Here is a 20,016-nt window from a genome sequence, read left to right on the forward strand (position 1 = left end):
CCTTTTGATAAGGTCTGATGTCTCTATTTCTTATTCCTCTTTAACCACAGCAATCAAAACATCAGTTGGGTTGTGCATTTCCATCTCCAGACAAAAGTTACTTTCAAGGTTATAAAGAAAAAATCCAATAGGCTTCTATGAAAACTATGTAATCATACAGAAGAGCACCAAACATCAGGCACAAAGTGACTTAAGGGTATATTTATATGACAGATTGCTGCACTAAGCAGAAATACCCAATCTAGAATAGAACCAGCCAGCTCAGGTGACAAAAGAAAGGAAGAAACTTTGAATTCGCATCTGCTCTCTCTGTGTTTCATTACTACTTCCTTGAGTTTCCTGTTCTCACATGCACATGAGGAGACAGACTAGTTTCAAGGGTCTGGAATGACTTTCTTCATTAACTCAAGATCTGTTCAAGTTGTTTGTTTACGTTCATACCATCATTTTGAAAGAAGTCATTTTCCTCTTCAAGTTTTCATTAAGTGTATTCCCTGTCTGCACATACCATCCATGGGTCAACATTGTCAATACCAGATCTTCAACTTGTGCAAATCAGTGTAGTTTAACTGCTGAATCTCCCGGAAGTATGACAAAACAGTAAAGTAAGATTCAGGAACAACTTCACCCAAAATTATAATTATGAGCCAAATACTAATCCAAAATGGACATACATTATGCTCTGAGTTTGTTTGCCCTTGAAATCTTGTATGAAGTCATCTCCTTTGATTTCAGTCTAAAATGCTGGAAAAGCGGTAGGAACAGCTCTTATTTCCAACCTCACAGAGAAAAGAAAATAGAAGAAGAAAAAAAAAAGATTAATCAATCTACTGAGATTTCCGTCCTTTCATATGTTTTAAATAAAATCAACCTGTCTGCAATGATTCAGACAGGGGAGTTAAAAAAAAAAAAAAAAACAGAACATCTTGGAGAAAATGCATTAAGTGAGAAGGTACTCAGGAACCAAACTTAGAAATATTGTTTCATCAAAACAAATCATCAGTAGATGATCTGAGCTTACCTTAGGGAGCAACAATGTTTCAAATTAATCTGATAATATATGGCATGAATTCCATAACACCACCTACAGAAAAGACTGGTTTGAGAGAGACATTGTTCTTGGTAGGTATAATTTTAAACTAATCAGCTTGTGTTTTGAACTACAGAAATCTGTAATTCCTTCTTGCATTCTAAAAATAAATATGTTTAAGTAATATAGTGTCAAAGCTTGTAATGCACTGCTAATTACTTTAGGTGACATATAGATCTTGCTAAAAAAAAAAAAAAACACAAAAAAAACCCTACACATAACCTGAAGGTAAAAATATTGAAATACGTCATTGATTATATCCTCCATTTCTGCTATTAGAGTCTTTGGCTAATCATCCTTCCGTATTATTGCTAAGATCACATAGAAGAATAATTAAGCCATTAATAACAACCTAAGAAAAGAATGTCACCATAGTATTTCATATATGCTAAGGAACTAATTACATCTTCTTTCAATGCTAATTGTATCTATTTGAGTTATATCTACAGTTAAGGCATTCTTAGCCCAATTCCTTTTTCTCCACCTAACTTTATCACCCCACAAGCACAAAATCCATTGCAATCCTAAACCGTTTGTCTTCCACCCAGTTGTGCTGACCCTCCCAGGATGGCATATCCCACGGTGACCTAGATCGTAGTACTATTGGGGACAAAGGAACAACCCTGCAACCCTTCCCTAGATTAAAGACAAACTGATTTAAATGCCTCAGCACTGAAGACAGTGCATTAAATTGTACAGGTGGCTTTAAAGATATAGGACAACTTATTTACCTTCTGAAATTCCATTCAAAGACCATGAAAGGATGTGTGCATGAATGACAAAACATTTTCTCACAAGGTTGGTTTTTGCTTGTTAAATTTCCATTTTCTTCATTTTAGGTTGCATGGAATCAACAAGTAAAATACTCCAGTCTCTTCAGTAACAGCTCTTTTCAACAGAAATTATTTTTTAGTTTCAGTCATAATAAAGCAATAGTACAGATACAATCCCTATGTTTGCAGCCTCTTCTGTGTTTTGGATCCACCTTTATTCAGGCTTGTTGCATTATTTGTTCAATGGTTAATTTAATTTATTGCATGGTAGTTCTCAGCTTTCAGTTCAGCTTAGGGTAGTTGCTTTGCCTATTGACTGTGTTGTTCTGCTACACTGAATTAAAGACATCTTGAAAGAGTGTTCATGTACTAATGTTTTCAACTTCTCCTTTAGGGTCTCAGTAATTATTGTTTTGTAATTTAACACAATGGAGTTGTGCACAACAGATACATAAAACACAAACAAATAAAATCCACTTTAAAATATATTTCAATCAATCAACCACAGAGAGCTTAGTATTCAGTATTCGTAGTTTCAGGTCACAAAATCTAAAATTCTGTCCTTTTCCAACTCATTTGCTGAATAAAATGAATCAATTGAAGAAAGCTTCACAATAACCTCTATAATAAGTGCAGATCAATCTGACTTGTTGATAACTTAGGAACTGAATAGTGCAGATGCTGCAATTTTCATTTAAGATCAATATCCTCAAGGCAAAGATAAAATATTAATATGTATCATGCCAGAGAATCCTAAAATTTTTATACTTCAAACTTAGGAGGGAACTTCATCTTAAAAGAGGGTACAAATATCTCTTTTTATACGCTTGTATTGTTAAATTGGTTGTAGCATTCCTGGGTTTGTAGTAAATTCTCTGAGGACATGATCTTTTGGTTGCTGTGAAAGAATAGGTAGACAAGTCTTTAAATCTCATTACAGTTTGTTGTAGCCATCAATAGTTAATATGGCTTTTCATGAAGTGCTCCTCTGAGAAACCCCATTATAAAGTTCTCCTTTCAATAATCCAGCTACCTTGCTGTTTGGATGCTTGTGCTTTACTACAAAGTTGAGATTAATGCTGAATTCTTTTGGGTTCTGTCAAATAGCAATAATGCATATATTTAAACTAAGAATAAACAAGGTACGAAATATTTATTTTACTTTTTAAATACCCTCTGAAAAAGTCAGTTAACTATTAATTTACCAAAATGAGTTAAAGTTGTGCTATTTGATTTGTCCTTCTGCAGTCTCCCAGGTTTGCCAGAATGGTACAACCAATATATGCTACATCCATATGGTCACTGCTTAATTAAGAGATGGAGCCAAAGCCTACTGCATGAGTGGATTTATCAGAGAAGATAGGTAATATTGGCCATAGCCTTCCTCACCAACTGTGGGTTGAGCAAAACAGTGTTTCTTGAGGAAGACAGGGGACATGCTTGTGTCATAAGCTACAACAAGAGGTTGTAACACATTATCAACAGAGGAGCCAGACCAGCCCGTATGCTGAAGCCGGGGGCCCAGCCACCATCATTCCCTCTGCTCCACATTTCAAAAGTTAGGAATACAGAGAGTTTAAGGTTGCATGAGAAATACTTACACATGAGTCCAGAGTGACTTTGCCCCAACTAAACACAGAATCCAAAGTACTTGGAAGCCGTGGCCTGTACTCAGGTTGAATCTAGAAGAGGCAACGTGAATCCAGAAATCAAATTCACTGCTGGTCTTAATCGGTCAGGTGCAGTACAGAGAGCTGAACATGGACAGGTTACTTCAATATAAGAAGCTACATTTGCATTGTTCTCTGTGTAAGTATATGTGCCCAGAGAGAGCTGGAAGAGAACTCAGAAAATAGTCCACTTGTTTTGGTTTCTCATCTTTCATTTTGCTAAAATACTTTTTGATTTAAAGAGGCTTCATAGAATCATAGAATCATAGAATCATAGGGATGGAAGGGACCTCTGGAGATCATCTAGTCCAACCCCCCTGCCAGAGCAGGGTCACCTAGAGCAGGTTACACAGGAACACGTCCAGGTGGGTTTTGAATGTCTCCAGAGTTGGAGACTCCATCACCTCTCTGGGCAGCCTGTTCCAGTGCTCTGCCACCCTCAGGGTAAAGAAGTTCCTCCTCATGTTTAGGTGGAACTTCCTATGTTCAAGTTTGTGCCCATTGCCTCTTGTCCTGTCCCCGGGCACCACCGAAAAGAGCCTGGCCCCATCCTCCTGACACCCACCCTTTAAGGATTTATAAGTGTTGATAAGGTCACCCCTCAGACGTCTTTTCTCCAGAATGAAGAGACCCAAATCCCTCAGCCTTTCCTCATAAGAGAGGTGTTCCAGTCCCCTAATCATCTTTGTAGCTCTCTGCTGCACCCTTTCCAGCAGTTCCCTGTCCCTCTTGAACCGGGGAGCCCAGAACTGGACACAGTACTCCAGGTGCGGCCTCACCAAGGCAGAGTAGAAATGAAACTTAATGGAAGTATGCCAAAAAATGCACTAAACATCATTAAAGTCACACCTTGCAAGTTACAATGAAAGTATATAGGTGAAACTCATAAAAAAAATATTAGTTTTCCTAAAGCTGATTACTTCAGATGCATGGTTGATTACAATTTCAACAAAATAAATGGGACAATTAGAGAACACTATTGCTGGACACTGATAAAAAGAGAAGCTGAACAAACAACAAATCAAAATGATTCCATAAAGTGCAATATACTCATACATTTTCTGGTCTAGTAATGTAAACATCATTGAAATTCATGCCAAAAAATTTTGGATGGCTTATGCACTACAAAGAAAAATGAAAAGCAAACAGAATAAATTGCAAACTCTTAAGAATGATAAAAAGCTGCTATCAGGTAAACGAAACAAGTTGATACACCATTAAATGTACTTTACAAACTCATTTGTGTCATAATATCAATGTAGCTGGCTGTGCTCCAGGACCTGGGAAGCAGGCATACTGCCACCATTTATTTTTTTCCACAAACAATACATCCTGTCACCTCTCTGAATCATAATCTATCAGTGTCTTTTTTCAGAGCTTTGACTGTGATCTTTAAGTATTCACTTGGTATGGTCACAGTCCACTATAAAGATGAATGTTACCTCATTTGGCAGGATTTCTGTGAAGGGTGTACATATATTTCTATGGGGAAACCAGTTATACTGCATTCTGCTTGGTCAGACAGCAGCGGATCCTTTGATCGCTGAACCCACTTGAATGAATTTTGCACAATCTCCATCTATAATCACCACAGAATATAAAAGTTAAAACCGACAACTGTACTCAAATCCAAAGATACACTCTGAGGACTAATTTTTAATACCAAATGTATTTGAATTTTTAAAGCTCTGATCTTCTGAATCTTTCAGCGTGATGGGTATTCAGGAGTATTGTGAATAAGATAAGATGTAAAGAGCCTATCCCAGCTCAAAAAGGCCGATATAAACCAATTATTTCTCTAGCTGCAACTAAGGGACCAATTAGCAGTAGCTGACATAGAAGACTGCAGCCCAGTTTAAAAAGGAAGAGCAGCCAGAGGGGTCAGGGTGTATTTTGGAAAAGGGCCTCAGGTAATATACGTAGTCTTTAAAAAAAAGATATCACAGAGAACACAAAAGTAAGTGATACCTATTAGAAGACAAAGGTAGGAGCAACCCAGAGAAGAAGAAAGAGCAGGCCCTTGTATGCTACTGACTCCTTTGTCTCTTACCTACAAGGGAGGAAAAATTGGCCTTTAAACGTAAAGGACAAGAAGTGTCAACCTTTTGTGGTTGGAAGGGCTGAAGTATGGGAATCAGGACCAGCAGATACTAGGCTTTGTTGGTTGTGTCTATTACTGCTTTGATTTCTCTGTTTCTCTGCTGTTTGAAATGGCTGGAATAACTCTAGCGCGTGTCTTCAAAAGAAAGTGAAAATGGATCAAGCTCCTGCAGCTTTGAAGTGCTGCCTCTGTAATCTACTATCTCACTGACCAGCTGAGCTGAATGATTTAAAACTTTCATAAGGTTAAGATTGCACAAAGAAATGAAGAACAGAGCAAGGGCCTCTCCCCATATGGTGAAGTTGGTAAATTTGTTATATTCAATTCCATTTTGTTGTTTGTCTTCAATGCAGATCTGTTGGTACGGTATTTCAATCACATCTCAAAAGGGATAATGGAAGCTTTTTTTTAGACACATCTTTAGAGTTAGGAGCGTTCCTTCTCCTCCATTTTTCTATAAGGGAACTGTTAAGAGACTATTTTTCTACTTTTCTATGTGGGGAAAAAAAAAAACAAGCCTGCAATTCCTGAATTGGTATATTCATATAATCTTCTCATATATTTATTCCTTGGGATTTCTTTGAAATCAGGACAGCAAATCTGAAGTGAAGAAACCTACTACAATCCCTTTCCCTGTTGCTAAGTTATTTCAAGAACTGAAGTTAGCTTATTTAAAGGCAATTAAAAGTCCACCTAAACACCACAAATGTCTTTACAGGCCAGACACATCTCTTAAATTTTCTTCCTTGCTTTGGCATTTCTGTCAGGATAGACCAAAAAGTGCTAACTACAATAATAGCTGTGGTTTTAGTTCTAGATCCCACATGTAATATAAAAATATCTATCAAGTTTTGTAACATAAAAATAAGATTTGGGGAAGCAAAACCAGCTGCTGTATTTTAGACTGTTGACGTCAAGGTGTTATGCTTCTAATACGAATTTGTCAAAAGCCAGTGTCAGGAGTATCCTTAATATTAACTCATGAGGTTTTCCAAAACCAAAAATTTCTACTTAACTGTTAGCTTTTATTTTATTAATTTCTTATTTTTGTAGCAGTTCCTGCTCTGTCACCTTGTGCATTGCATTGTAGAATACATATGAAAACACAAACATCAGTAGAAATTTAAGGGATTAACTATTATACTGGAATACCATTGGTCACTCTTCACTTTTATCACCTAATCGTATTCACTTACATCAATATCTGTTTGCAAAGCAACCGGACAAAATAGCAGGGGTCATAAGATAACCTCATATTTTGTGTTTCTGTGTGTAATGGAGATGACTGCATGTATATGTTGAGCGGAAAAAATACAGGTATCTCAGTCTTTATGGCAGTACATAAAAATACTGTTACTACATGGACAAAAGGTACGAAACGGCCACAAGAACTCTAATGATAAATTTTGTTCTCAGGTATACCAATCCTACTACTCTATAAACATAGTGATAACCTTAATCTAAAAATTCTGTGCTTCTTCAGCTAATAAAGCAAACTGGTCACACAGTTGATTATGCAGCTAGCTACCACCACTTCTCACACAGTTGGATGAAAATGCCTACTTATGTCCCTAAAGTTGATTGTGAACATCAAGGGCTTTTTTTATTACTATTTTTTATGTAGTTTCAATTAAAAAAAACATCTCAGGGGTGTGTGATGTCATGCATATATCTACCTGATTTCCTTAGTGCTCAATACCAATATTAAATACTTTTGTAAAACTGTGGGGAAAAGCTGCTCAATGTGCATGTGTGTGTGTGCATGCTTACTTCTTTATCTTGCTATTTGCTTTTTATGTCTTTTAAAATATTGCCTCCATTTACATTCCTTGATAATAACGTATACTTGAAGTGACTGAAAATGAAGCTTGACATTGTATCAACTCTATTAAGCATTTTAATTCTGACTGTGAAGTCACATTATTCATAATACAGTAGTACAGTAGTTTTACCCATTTGGTATTCTGCAATTATTATCATTGTATTTAAAGACATTAATCATATAGAAAACTTCTTTACCATGTAGTGGAATCATATATTGTCAATTTTATGAAAATAAAGGGAAGTTATGTCTTCTCCTGTTCAAAAATGGGAAAGTATTCTTTTTTCTTTAATAAATTTCCTCAGGAGAACTCTTGTAAGATACTCATCTTAATTACACTAGTATTTTAGTAATGCTGTAAGGGTAAGATAATGATGAGGGTATGAGTCACTCTGAAAAGACCTACAGCCTAAATTAAAGATGATTAGTTTTAACTTACTTAAAGCGATTTCCCAAACTTTTAAACTACAAAGGGCATCAGTGTACATAATATTCTGCCTAAGGCTGAGTGAATTTGCCAGAATGTATTTTAATGTAGAAAATAAGTTTTCTGGGATGTACAACAAACACGGATTCATTCAAATTATAACCACATTTCTACAACTGTTTCAAAAAATGGAGCTCAGTTTGGAAGCACCACTTGTGAATTTGGAGATGAAAATGCAACTGTCAGGCTAAAGAAGGTACTGACCTCATATTTTTCACATCTGCAATGAGTAATCTCAACAAAAAAGCAGACAGAAAAAGAACTCAAAAACACAGAGGACTGGATATGAAGGGTAACATTCAATTTAATATTGTTATTTAAATGCAAGTGTCCATACCTAGGTGTTTAAAGTTTTGCTAAGTTAGTCCAAATAAATGTAGTTAGTTCAGTTAGCAGCGTCTAAAGAGATATTTATTTTACCAGCTGTTAGCATCTGGTGTCATATGAAGGGTCATAAGATGTGAAAGATATGTGCATGCAACTCTCAGATAAGACATAAAAGCTACAGGAAACTGATGCCCTTCTGATTTGTCAGATGTCCCCCAGAACACTTCACACGCCTATGTATGGACAAGGGGGTCAAGCCTATAATAGCTGCTCCTGTGCTTTAGCCACAATTTAGGCAAAGTAATTAGTGTACATTAAAAATGTTATTTATGGTATCATGAAGAAACTCAGTATCTATATAATGTTTTCAGGATGCTTTCTTAGAAATCATTAGTAAAGGGTACATATAACGTTATATTCCATGATAATCTCAACTCTGTTTGAAATGGCAGTTTAGCCTTGGCAAACAGCTAAAAGCCCACCCAGCTGCTCACTCGCTCCTTCTTCTGAAAGGGGCAGGGGAAGCAAATAGGATGAGAAAGCTCATGGGGTGAGATAAAGACACAGAGATTGCTTACCGATTACTGTCGCAGGTGAAACAGACTCAGCTTGGAGAAAATTGATGTATAGTCAATTAAAAAAGTTCTGTGTTGTGAGAAACAAATACAAACATTAAAACAGCACCTTTCCTTCCCTCTTTTCCAGGCTCAACTTCACTCCTTCACGCTCAACTCCTCTATCCACTGCCCCAAGCAGCGCAAGGGGGAAGTTGGATGGGGGATCAAGGTCAGTACATAATGGTTCCTCTCTGTCGCTGTTTTCACACTTTCTGCTGCTCCAGAACTGGCTTTCCCATGTGCTGCAGTCCTGTTCAAAAAAAACCCCTGCTTCGGCATGAGTTTTCCAAAGGCTGCTGTTCCATCAGGAAATATTAATCTGCTCTGGTGTGGCTCTTCCATAGGCTGCAGTAGATATCTACTCCATGGAGCACCATGAAGCACCTCCTCCTCTGACACTGGTGTTCCCTCTGCTGTTTCCCACTATTTTTCTTTCCCTCTTCTTCTGCCTGTCAATCATCAATCACTTTTTGCCCTCTTAAAGATGTTTTCACAGAGGTGCCACCAGCTTCTATGAGAGTCGGCTGGAACCAAATGGAACCAGCTGTGTCCTGCATGGGGTAGACCCTAATCTCTTCCCACAAAGGTCTACCCTGCAGACCCTCCCACTGCCAACATCTTGACACCTATATGCAACAGAAGCCAAAGGAAACAGGAGAAAAAGAAAAAAAAAAAAAAAGAAATCAAAAACAGCTCACAAATCTATCATTTGCATCCAAATAGTCCCTCTATAATTTGAATTCAGCAGTGAATCTGTCCAAAAGACATAATGAGAACAGAATTTAATCAGCTAGGCAGTCATTCCCATACTGCTCAGAAGTCTTCCTTTCATGCTCTCATAAATGGTGATGAGAGAAGCTCAGATCTTCCTTACATGATAACACAGGAGATCCTTGCAAGTGACACGGTATAAGCTGATCCTATTGTAAAAAAGTCAGAAATGAATTCTTACCTTTGCACATGTCCAGGTCTGGTTTTCCCATCATCTCCTGCATATCACAGCTTATCTCCTTTACTTATATATTAGAATGAAAGCAGAATCATTACAAAGAATCTTTCATTTCTTACCAGCAAAATTATTAAAGCGCATACTCGTTTTCAATGCAGTGGTGAGGTTCAAACATATGGGCAGATGCTTGATCTTATCTGCTTGTAGATCCTTTCAGCTGAAGTCATCCAGCAGATAGTAATGGTAAGACCATGCCAGGTTCCCTTTATAATTATGGAAAGAATTAAAAGTTTCCAGAGGCTGATTTATCTCCTCCTCAACCAGGAATTTAAAATAGATTGTATGAACTGCATTCTGGAAGCTAGGTTCGGCTGCATAAAAAAGGCATCTAGTGCTATTTGTAATACCACAGTTTATCCCATCTGGCCTCCAGCTGTTGTTCTGGAAAGGCATGAGCATCCCGTGGGCTCCTGTTATATTTGCCATACCTATGTCGATGCCTTATATACATTATGATGACTCAAAAAATGCCACAGTTAATCAGCTACAGATCCCCCTAGTGACGAAGCAATTTACAGCTAGCTGGCTAATGCAAGAAAACATGAAATCACATCTTTCTGCATTAGCCAGACACACAGTGTATCCACACACCTATACCCACACAGGGGACGGAACTGGCAGCATCCACCTGTGAATATACAGAAGTCAGGCTTAGGTTGCCCAAAATGCACACCTGCACTGTTCACTATGTGCTATGTATAAAATAAACCTCTCGCAGTAGTGTCAGTGGACCACAGTGCATCTTACTCTACCCATCATTTTCTCAGCTTCACCTCACGTTGAGGCATACACTTACTATCACTTTCCTACAGAAAAAATAACCAGGACAGTTCAGTCAGGCTCCTTAGGATGAGTAGATTTGTTGGTTCTGTCTCCTGACATCTATGGGCGAGAAAGTGCTAGCGCTATGTTGGTATCATGTAGTCCACTGGCCTTCCAGGGATGCTTTTTTTTTTTTCATATTTCTTTTCTACATCTCTGTGAAAGGAAAAAAAACAGAAAAAAAAAATAGCTACTATTTTTGCGTGCTGAGGATGTAATAAATTATTAAAACATACAATTATTCAGCAGAAAATATATGCTATGCTTTCTCTTAATAAAAATTGGCAAATGCTCACTTTTTAATGCCCTTTATATGCGACGTTTTTCTGTCTTAAAATGTCTCATATTTTGTAAATGGTGTTTCAGAAGCCTCTGGAGGTATGATGATGAAATATTGATTGTCCTTTTCTTGACTTTTCCCACTCCCCAAATGCTTTTCACCACCTGCAGTACTTTTGATTTATATTTTTTTATTATTTTGACAAATTAAAAACACTTCATACTGTGAAATAACTAGCAACAAGGGAGAATTTCATACACACATACATAAGGAAGAAAAACAAACAAGCATGAACCACATATATTTCTATTACTGCTAGATGAGCTAACTTTTCAAGATCTAGACTCTAGGCTTGCCTTTGAATTATGGTCTAAATTCAGAACAGTTAGTCCTTGGTTCTGCAGACACTTGAGGACATGCCCAACTTCAAGTTTATGAGCAATTATATGGAAGTCAAGTTAATAATTCAATATACGCTTAAGTGTTTATAGGATCTTTAACTGTTAAGCTGAACTAAAAGCAATATTCTTGTAATTTATTTTAGTCAATCTAAGTTTGATTTTGGAGTGCCTTTTTTTCCAGCTTTCTCCATGTCTTTTCTAAACTAGTCCAAGTTATGATCCATAAATTTAAGTAGAAGTGATGCATTCTGGATTACTGAAACCCATGGAAGTTAACATCTCAGGTTAAAGCTGTGAAACTTTCCCTATAGATGAGACCTAACAGATAAATGTGTAAGAGCAGGCAGACTTTCAAAAGCCTAACGCACCAGAAATTGTAGCCACACGTACTGTAAGTTGTGTCTGCAAAACTGCAACTGCAAAATAATGAGTACATGGCTCGTGAAGGCTGGAAGCAAAATTTGATCCAATAAGTCTGCATCCAAAAGTTTGTGTTACTGACTAGGAATCTGACACTGACTGCAGGTTACCGGATTTAACTTCAACCTTTAATTTAAGGTGTCCTAAAGGGGACTGCATCTACCAATTCCATGTGGAATCTTTCCTAGAAATGCAAGGAGGTTCAATCCCACAGGCCAAAATGGTAAACCTTACCCAAAAGCTACAGAACATTAAAAAACATGCCAAACCCTTGGGGAAAAGTTGTTCATTCATATAAGAAATAATTTTAATATTCTATTATTATTATCAAACAGGAAAATACATTCATAAAAATACAGTAACTTGAAGTATTTTAAAAAGGAACAAATTCTCAAAAATTAAATAGAAAGTCAATATCTAACAAAAGCTAGTGCCTTTTTCATGTCATGGACAGTGAGAATCTATGAATATTTCACAGTCTATCTACTTACTCTAAGTTTAAAAAAATATAGGTCCATCAGGACAATATGGACATTTTTCAATGTTCCACTTCGATGCAAGGGATCTTCCTATTTTACGATTGCCTGTTACATTTGCATTGCAAATTCCACTATGTTGCAGTAAGAGGCAAACTAGTAGGCTGGCGACCCTTAACATTTTCATTCATTCAGTAAGTGAAAATAAAAAAAAATGCAATGTACCTTAAAATGGTCTTTTAAATTATAACAGCAACAGAGTCGTATGTATCACTGCTAATGCAGAATAAGGGAAACTTGTAAAGCTGAGTGCTAATCCTTAATACATGCTGTAAATTCAGTTCCCTTTTCATATCTACCCACAATGACATTTCTGCAATACAGCAGAAATAACTCAGAAAATACACGATAGGACTAGCAATTACATCAGACTAACCAGCAGCATTAAAAACAAGGTCGCTTATGCTACAGTAGTTATCACACACTGTTAATTCTTGACAGTATGCCACTGGAGATTAATTAATGCATCATTGTCTTACGTGTTGGTGTATATTGCAGGGGTCAGTGTATAAAAGATTTGTCAATTCTTGCTAAGAGGTACTTTGAAAATTTTCTTTATAATTTTAATTAAAGATTCTTTGTGAGCTGACCCCTATCTCACCACTGTCACTAGTTCAACCAATTGCTTTCAGTGGTCCTGATTCTTAACAATGGGAGGTCAGAGCCGTCCAGTCTCTTCCACCTCTGCAACTGCTGTTTGAAGTGAATTAAACTCAAATCCTGGCTAACTACCGAAGATACATTTTATTTTTAGAATTGACCTGAAGTCCTCTGAGCATTATGGAAATTATAGCTACGGAGATAAAGAGCATGCCTTTTTGGATTTTTGCCCTACAGGTGATGCTACTGAATAGCTTTGACATTCAATAAGGATTTGCAGATACTTCCTTATTTTGTGCTACTTTATGTCATTGTTCTTATTATAGATATCTTCTTTTCTAGTGTTTTACTCGCTCTAGTTTTAAATGTCACAGCAGCTGAATGGGGAGCTGATGTTGCCCATTTGCATGGGCTAAGAATCATAGACCCATTAACCGTTTCACTCCCTGTTCACTATCCATTTACAGCTATACCCAAAGAGTCAATATCTAGGTTTCTTTTGGGAGACACCATTTCACTCCAAAAAGAAACCTTAAGAGCAACTGATGAAGTAGATTGCTTTAGAGGCTAACCTCTACAGGTACTGTAGAGGATGAAATATTACATTTGTCTTCTTTTAACCAGTACTGTTCTTCAGCACTGTTCTATCAGACTTTGCACGCATACACGACACCCATACCTCCATGGCATGCCCTGTGGAATACATCATACACCCTGTTATGATGATATAAAACACTTTTGTGGCAGACTATAAAGCAGGCCTCTCATTTTTCTTTGAAATTAAAAAAAACCAACATTTAAAAATTTCTTGGGACCAGAGAGGTGGTTTCTGTGAAGGTCACAAAAATGGATGAATAAACAAACAAACAGACAGACAAACCAACAAATCAGATCCCTGATTTAGCTCAAATGTGCAGATGGAAATCTGCATCGAATAGAAGTATTAGGTTCACAGTAAGGTGGCACTTTATTTTCAGACTGTGGTCTGTGGCCACAGAGGTAAGTATTGAAGTTTTTAGCTTAAAATTTCACAAGCAGTCAAGCTGGTTGTGGCATAATGTGTGACAGTTAGAGAGTAATGGCACAGACTTGGCATTATACAAAGGCCACTGTGATTCTCAGAGCATGCAGCCTTTTCCTCAGAGATCCTGGTCATTCCCTGGGTGCACATTCCCCAGACATCTTGCTACGAATTCAGGGCTTGATTAAAACATGCAGGTCATCCTTCATTGTCTGTACGTGTCCATGCGGCACAGCTCAGGAGCTGTGAAATAGTAACTCCTGAAACAACAGTGACCGGCACTCTGAACCAGAGAGGCTGATGTTCATTGATGGAAAACAAAAAAATCTATAATTTATTCTAATGATAAAGAATTTGAATACATTAGAATTAGAGGAATGAATATAACAGTTCAGCTATCTTGTGCACATTGTTGAAAAATATCATGTTCCATTTAAGATACTAGGAATTCAGGTGCCTAGTGCTGTCCTGTTGCCTGAAAGTTGGCATCTACTACAGTTTCAGATGCCTTAATTCATTTTTCCTGTCCACTCAATGAGTCTTTCATAGGTCTTTTTCCATTACTACTAGACCCATTGGAATGGGTCAGATACTCTTGATGATCCCAGAGGACACTGGACACCTTTATTTATGCAAACAAATTGAGCCATAGAAGTCAAGAGGTACCTGACCAGAAAAACCTGTCTCTCCATCAGTTACACAATGAAGAGCTATCTATATAGTTTTCACTTTTTTTTTCTTTGCATAGTAAGAGTACCCAGTAACTAGAGGACAAACACAAGAACCAAAAAGGTCCTATTCAAGAAGATACGCTCTAATTAAACACACACTGGCTGGTGAGTGTTAAAGCAACAGTAAGACAGGACTAATCAGGATGAGAGGCAATGGTCTTATTGCATTAGGAGCTGTATAACTGTGAAGCATTTTTTCAAAAATTCATGGAACAGAAAAGGATCAGTTAAGAGGCTTAATGAGTCACTCTAGTAACCTCAGAAATATCCTTTTATGAACAGAATAAAACCTACTATTGCTATTATTTAAAGTTTATGTTATAGTTTTATAAGGTAATGGTAGAAATTCACATGACATCTTAAAGCACCACAAAAGGAGGACTATTTACAATAAAAAAAAGTATACGAAAAGCCATCCTTGATCTTTAGTTCAGCTTTCAATCTCAAAATTTTATATGAAAGTCTTTTACTTGGGATGATAATTTTACAGTGTCTTTTTCTTGGTCACAAAATAAGACAATTAGGGTTCATCTTTAGAGCTGCATATCTCAAATAATATTTAGCAGATATTGATTTCTAATTTTCCCTATAAAATCTCATTTAAGGACTTCTAAATGAAATAAAGCCTAATGATTACAACTATGTTCTCGAGGGTGAGGGGGAACAAACAAAGGTATATTACACACATAAAAAACCTCAAACACAGAAATTTAAATTACTCTTTAGTAATATTTTCTTCCTAAAACACCAAAAGATACTTATCAAACTAAAATGTAAAGCATCACCACACACTTACAGAGTTGGTTTCTTATTAAGTGGGTAGGATTTACAGTCTTACATCATGCATGAATATGGAAAAGATTGTAGTCTTTTGCCAAATATTTTTTTTTGGGGGGGGGTTAGTAGTTGGCTTATTAAGAAGTTATCTCATCTATACCACCCAGAGAAGTTAAAAATGCCTTAAGTTTGAGCTGGATGGACGGGAGTTAAAATCTTTTAAAAATTGAAAACATTTTAAATTTAACCATCTTGACTTCTGCGATTTTCTTCTTACAATTTCTCATGGTTTTGATACAATTTATAATGACACAAACTTCCTTGTAGATACAAATTTACTGCAGAAACATGTTTCTTAAACGCTTCAAAAAAAGGCTAAACTCTGAGTTACATTAACTCATTCATCTCTTACATTATCATGGCTTTTTCTCCTGTTCTGCGTTTGTCTATGGCCTGTGCACACAGGAGCAGCCCTGGCATCTAAATAAGTTTCCATTGCATTCTGAATCATTTCTTTTCATTACTGTTCTTATGTATCTCTAGCTCTTTGTTGTTAATGAGTTCAAGCTGGATTTCCACTGAGATTGTGACAGTAGTGCCATCAGCTTTTAATCTGTCAGGTCCCCATGAAACATCCTTCAGCTGCTTTTGATCAGATTCCATCTCATGCTCCATCCATCTGTAACATGCGTGCAGTCATATAGAAATATGGAGGACCACATTCCATGCAGCTGACGCACACCCTAGGTTTGACCCTTTATCTGACAGCTAAAGAAAATGCCATTCAGAAACTGGAATAGAAATTAATCTTAGTCAGACAGGAGTGTTGGCACTGCTGTGAATTTTACTCCCTTCTTAGCAAGCTTAAAATGTTGTGACAAATGATACGCATGTTTAGAATGATTGAAAAAATGCCTCTGCATAAAAATGTTTCTTTATTGTGATGTTTTCTTGACATGACTGTCTTTGACCCTGCCAACCCCCTTCAAGACTTGCCCATGTGTTTGTGCTTGAGCTAGGTTTCAAACACTCAGGCTACACACATACTGGTATAAAGACAACTTTCTGGAAGCAATGGAAAGTGTCTACAAGGGTTGGCATAGAAACATAAGGTCTTTAAGAAAAATAGGGTCAAAAAGCCCTGAATTATAAGACACATACCTTAAAGATATGTGCCTGCTTATAAGACACATATCTTAAAAACACTACTTTTATGTAAATCCAGTAAAAAAAGCATTTGACAAATTGACTTGTAATTCACTAGACTTCTAGAGCAGCTTTGATTCCAGTCATACGTTTTCCCTCTTTACTGTCTTGGCAACGAGTAGCACGCAAGTCTGAACACCGAAGTCCTTTCTAGCTCTTGAGTGATGAAGAACATCTGCTGCTGCTTGGATAACTCAATATCTCCTCTAAGAGAGAGGCTATCTAGATGAAAACTAACGTTAAGATTAGCAAAATAGCGTGAATTAGCCAAGGAATCACTGGAGAGATAAAGTGAGCAAGAGATTTTAATTAGCCAAGGAATCATCAGAGAGATAAAGTGAGCAAGAGATTTTGAGAAGGATTTAGACTGTACAGACCTGGGGGAGCAGGCTTGGTTTGCAATTTAATACATATATAAACAGTCCCTGAGGACACAATGGAGAAGGACACAGAGGATTTAACCCTAACTGGTTGTCCCTTTTCAAATACCAAGTTGTATCATAGACAGACTTAGATGGAAGAAAAACAGCATTCAAGGAATGTAGACCAAAGAAGGTCCATTTTGTGTGCTCAGAATCTCTTAAAAGATGCTCTTAAGATGTTGGTTTCCTTCTAGATAGGGAAGTAAAAGAAAGAAGAATGAACTGTCTCCCATTCAAGCCAGACAGAAAAGCATTTTTCCTCAAGTATGGTTCAATGCTATTTACATAAATAGCAAGGTATGAAACTACTGAGCTGGCAAGCAAGACTAACTGTAGTCCAGTGTCATAGCAACAGATGCTGACCTCACAGGCACTACAAAAGTTGGAAGTCTCTGAAGGCATCAGACAAATTAAGGTCCTCCTTGCACGTTGAGCTGCCAAAAGCATATGACTGCTGAGATGAGGCATCTGGGAACCTTGTTACACACAGATCTTGGGGGCTGCAAAGTCAACATGGGTAACAATGCCAGAAGTGCCTGTAAGCATAAAGTGTGAGATTCCTGGCATCCCTAACCTGCCCCTAACCTCTGTACATTGTGGACAGAACATAGCATCCCTACAGGCAAAATAAGAGAAGGGAGGCATAAGAATTCACAGGGCAGTCTCATTGTGAGTCTTGCTTATGAAGGGCACCTTCCAAAGATGCCTGCATTAGCAATGTGAAAATTGCCAATACCTCGTACTCTTCTTTTCTTAAAGCCCTACAGTAGTTTACCAAGTAGTAACGAGGAGAAAATAAAATTCTTCATACACTGTAGATCATGAACCTTGACTCATTAATTTGAACTTTTAAAACCACATCACCAATTTTTTCTGTGTTTTACATGCTACACAACTACATCACTGAAAGATAATGATGGAACATAACTCTGGAGTACTACAGAGTACTAGCCACAAGCATTATTTTTGTGAAAATAGAAGCATATTTAAGTAGCAGGGGCAATGAGCATTCTAAGAAGATATTTATAATGTAATCAAATTTACCACCTTTAAGTACTCTGGCATGAATTCCAGAAGCTATTATGCTCATTAAGAATCAGACCAGGATGAACTTTCCTTGTATACTACTTAAATTCAGCCTGAGAATCAAAAATGAAATGTGAATATTGTCCCTTATGGGCAGCAAGCTATATCGTATAATTGCCCCATATCATTATGTGTGATGAGTGGGCTGTAGAACAACAAAGCCCTGGCCTAAGCTTACAATGGAATTGGAAGGAGTTCGCTATTACTTGTTTCAAATCCAAAGAGCAGAGACAGTATGAAATAAATCATCAACACACACCTGCCTGTGCTTGAACACCTCAGTTTCCTCTCAGAATCAATACAAACACACTTTAATTCCAACAAAAGGGAAGGAATCACCACCAGCAGCATTAAATCATAAAGAATTTGATCAAATAACATTTTTTAACATAATCCTTATTTTTAACAGGTCTTTTTTTTGTATTTTTTCAGTTTTAGAGTATTACCATAAAGTGACTCAGTTTTAGGTAATGAAAGGATACTGAATTTTCCCATTTTGGCTCTTTTAACCTTTATATTTCTAAAAGCGCTAGAAATTTAGTTTTCAGCAAACAGTTGTGTCACCTGTTTCTTCTTTATGTGCGTGTGTATAACTGTCCAATTCTTAATTTCACTGAACTCCTTAGCTTACGAAGAGACACACTTTATCAAAACACACCTTCAGAATACATCTTCGTTAAAAAGACGGTTGTCGAGCAGACTTTTCCAATTAGGAAAAAAATGAGACAATAATTTTTTTATCACATTGCAAGACAACAATTTCATTTCAAAGTGGGGTAATTTGCTTTCTAATATCTCATTTACTTAATTCAGTATGCCCTAATGCCACATCACACACTAATAAGCTACACAGTATTCTGTGACAAATCTCAAGTTTTCCTCATGAAGCCACTACACCTTCTGTAAATAATTAATTTGGGACACATCTGGGATGTCTGCCTAAAAAAAGATGAAGGAAAGACAGGTTCAACTGGCTCATTCAAAAGATATTTAATTCCAAATACTTCTGTACAATTAACTGGTTTTGGTTTTGAGAGCTGCCAACAGCTGACCATGAGCCAGAAATGCACCTTGGAAGCAAAGGAGGCCAACAGCATCCTGGGCTGCATGAGCCCAGGATTGCCAGCAGGTCGAGGGAGGTGATCTTTCCTCTCTGCTCCACACTGGTGATGCCACATAGGGAGTACTGGGTCCAGTTCCAGGCACGCCAGTACAGGAGAGCCATGGAGATACTGGAGGGCCATAAAGATGACTAAGGGTCTGGAGCATCTCTTCTCTGAGAAAAGGCTTAGAGCTGGGTCTTTTTAGCCTGAAGAAGAGAAGACTCTGGGGGTGACCTAATTAACGCATATAAATACCTGAAGGCACAGTGAAAAGAGAACAGAGCCAGACTTTTCTCACTGGTGCCCAGAGAAAGGACAAGAGGCAATGAGCGCAAGCATAAGTACAGGAGATTCCAGTTAAATATAAGGAAGAAAATCCAGTTTTTACTGTGAAGATGGTCAAACACTGGAACATGTCACCCAAAGGAGTTGTGGAGTCTCTGTCCTCGAAAATATTAAAAATTTGACTTGACACAGCCCTGAGCAACCTGCTCTGGCTGACCCTGCTTTGAGCAGGGATTTGGAGTAGACAAGTCTGCAAAGGTCCCTGCCAGCCTCAACCATTCTGCGATTCTGGGAAATTAAATCTAAATCACAGAAGCCGGCCTCTTAAATAGAAGGGACCCAGGTTAGAAGGCACTTTGGACAATATCTGTACACCTGTTTTAATGAATTATTTCACTTTATGCACATATTTGTTTTTTCCACAGTGTGT

Source organism: Chroicocephalus ridibundus, chromosome 3 (assembly GCF_963924245.1).
Source record: "Chroicocephalus ridibundus chromosome 3, bChrRid1.1, whole genome shotgun sequence".
Lineage (NCBI taxonomy): Eukaryota > Metazoa > Chordata > Aves > Charadriiformes > Laridae > Chroicocephalus > Chroicocephalus ridibundus.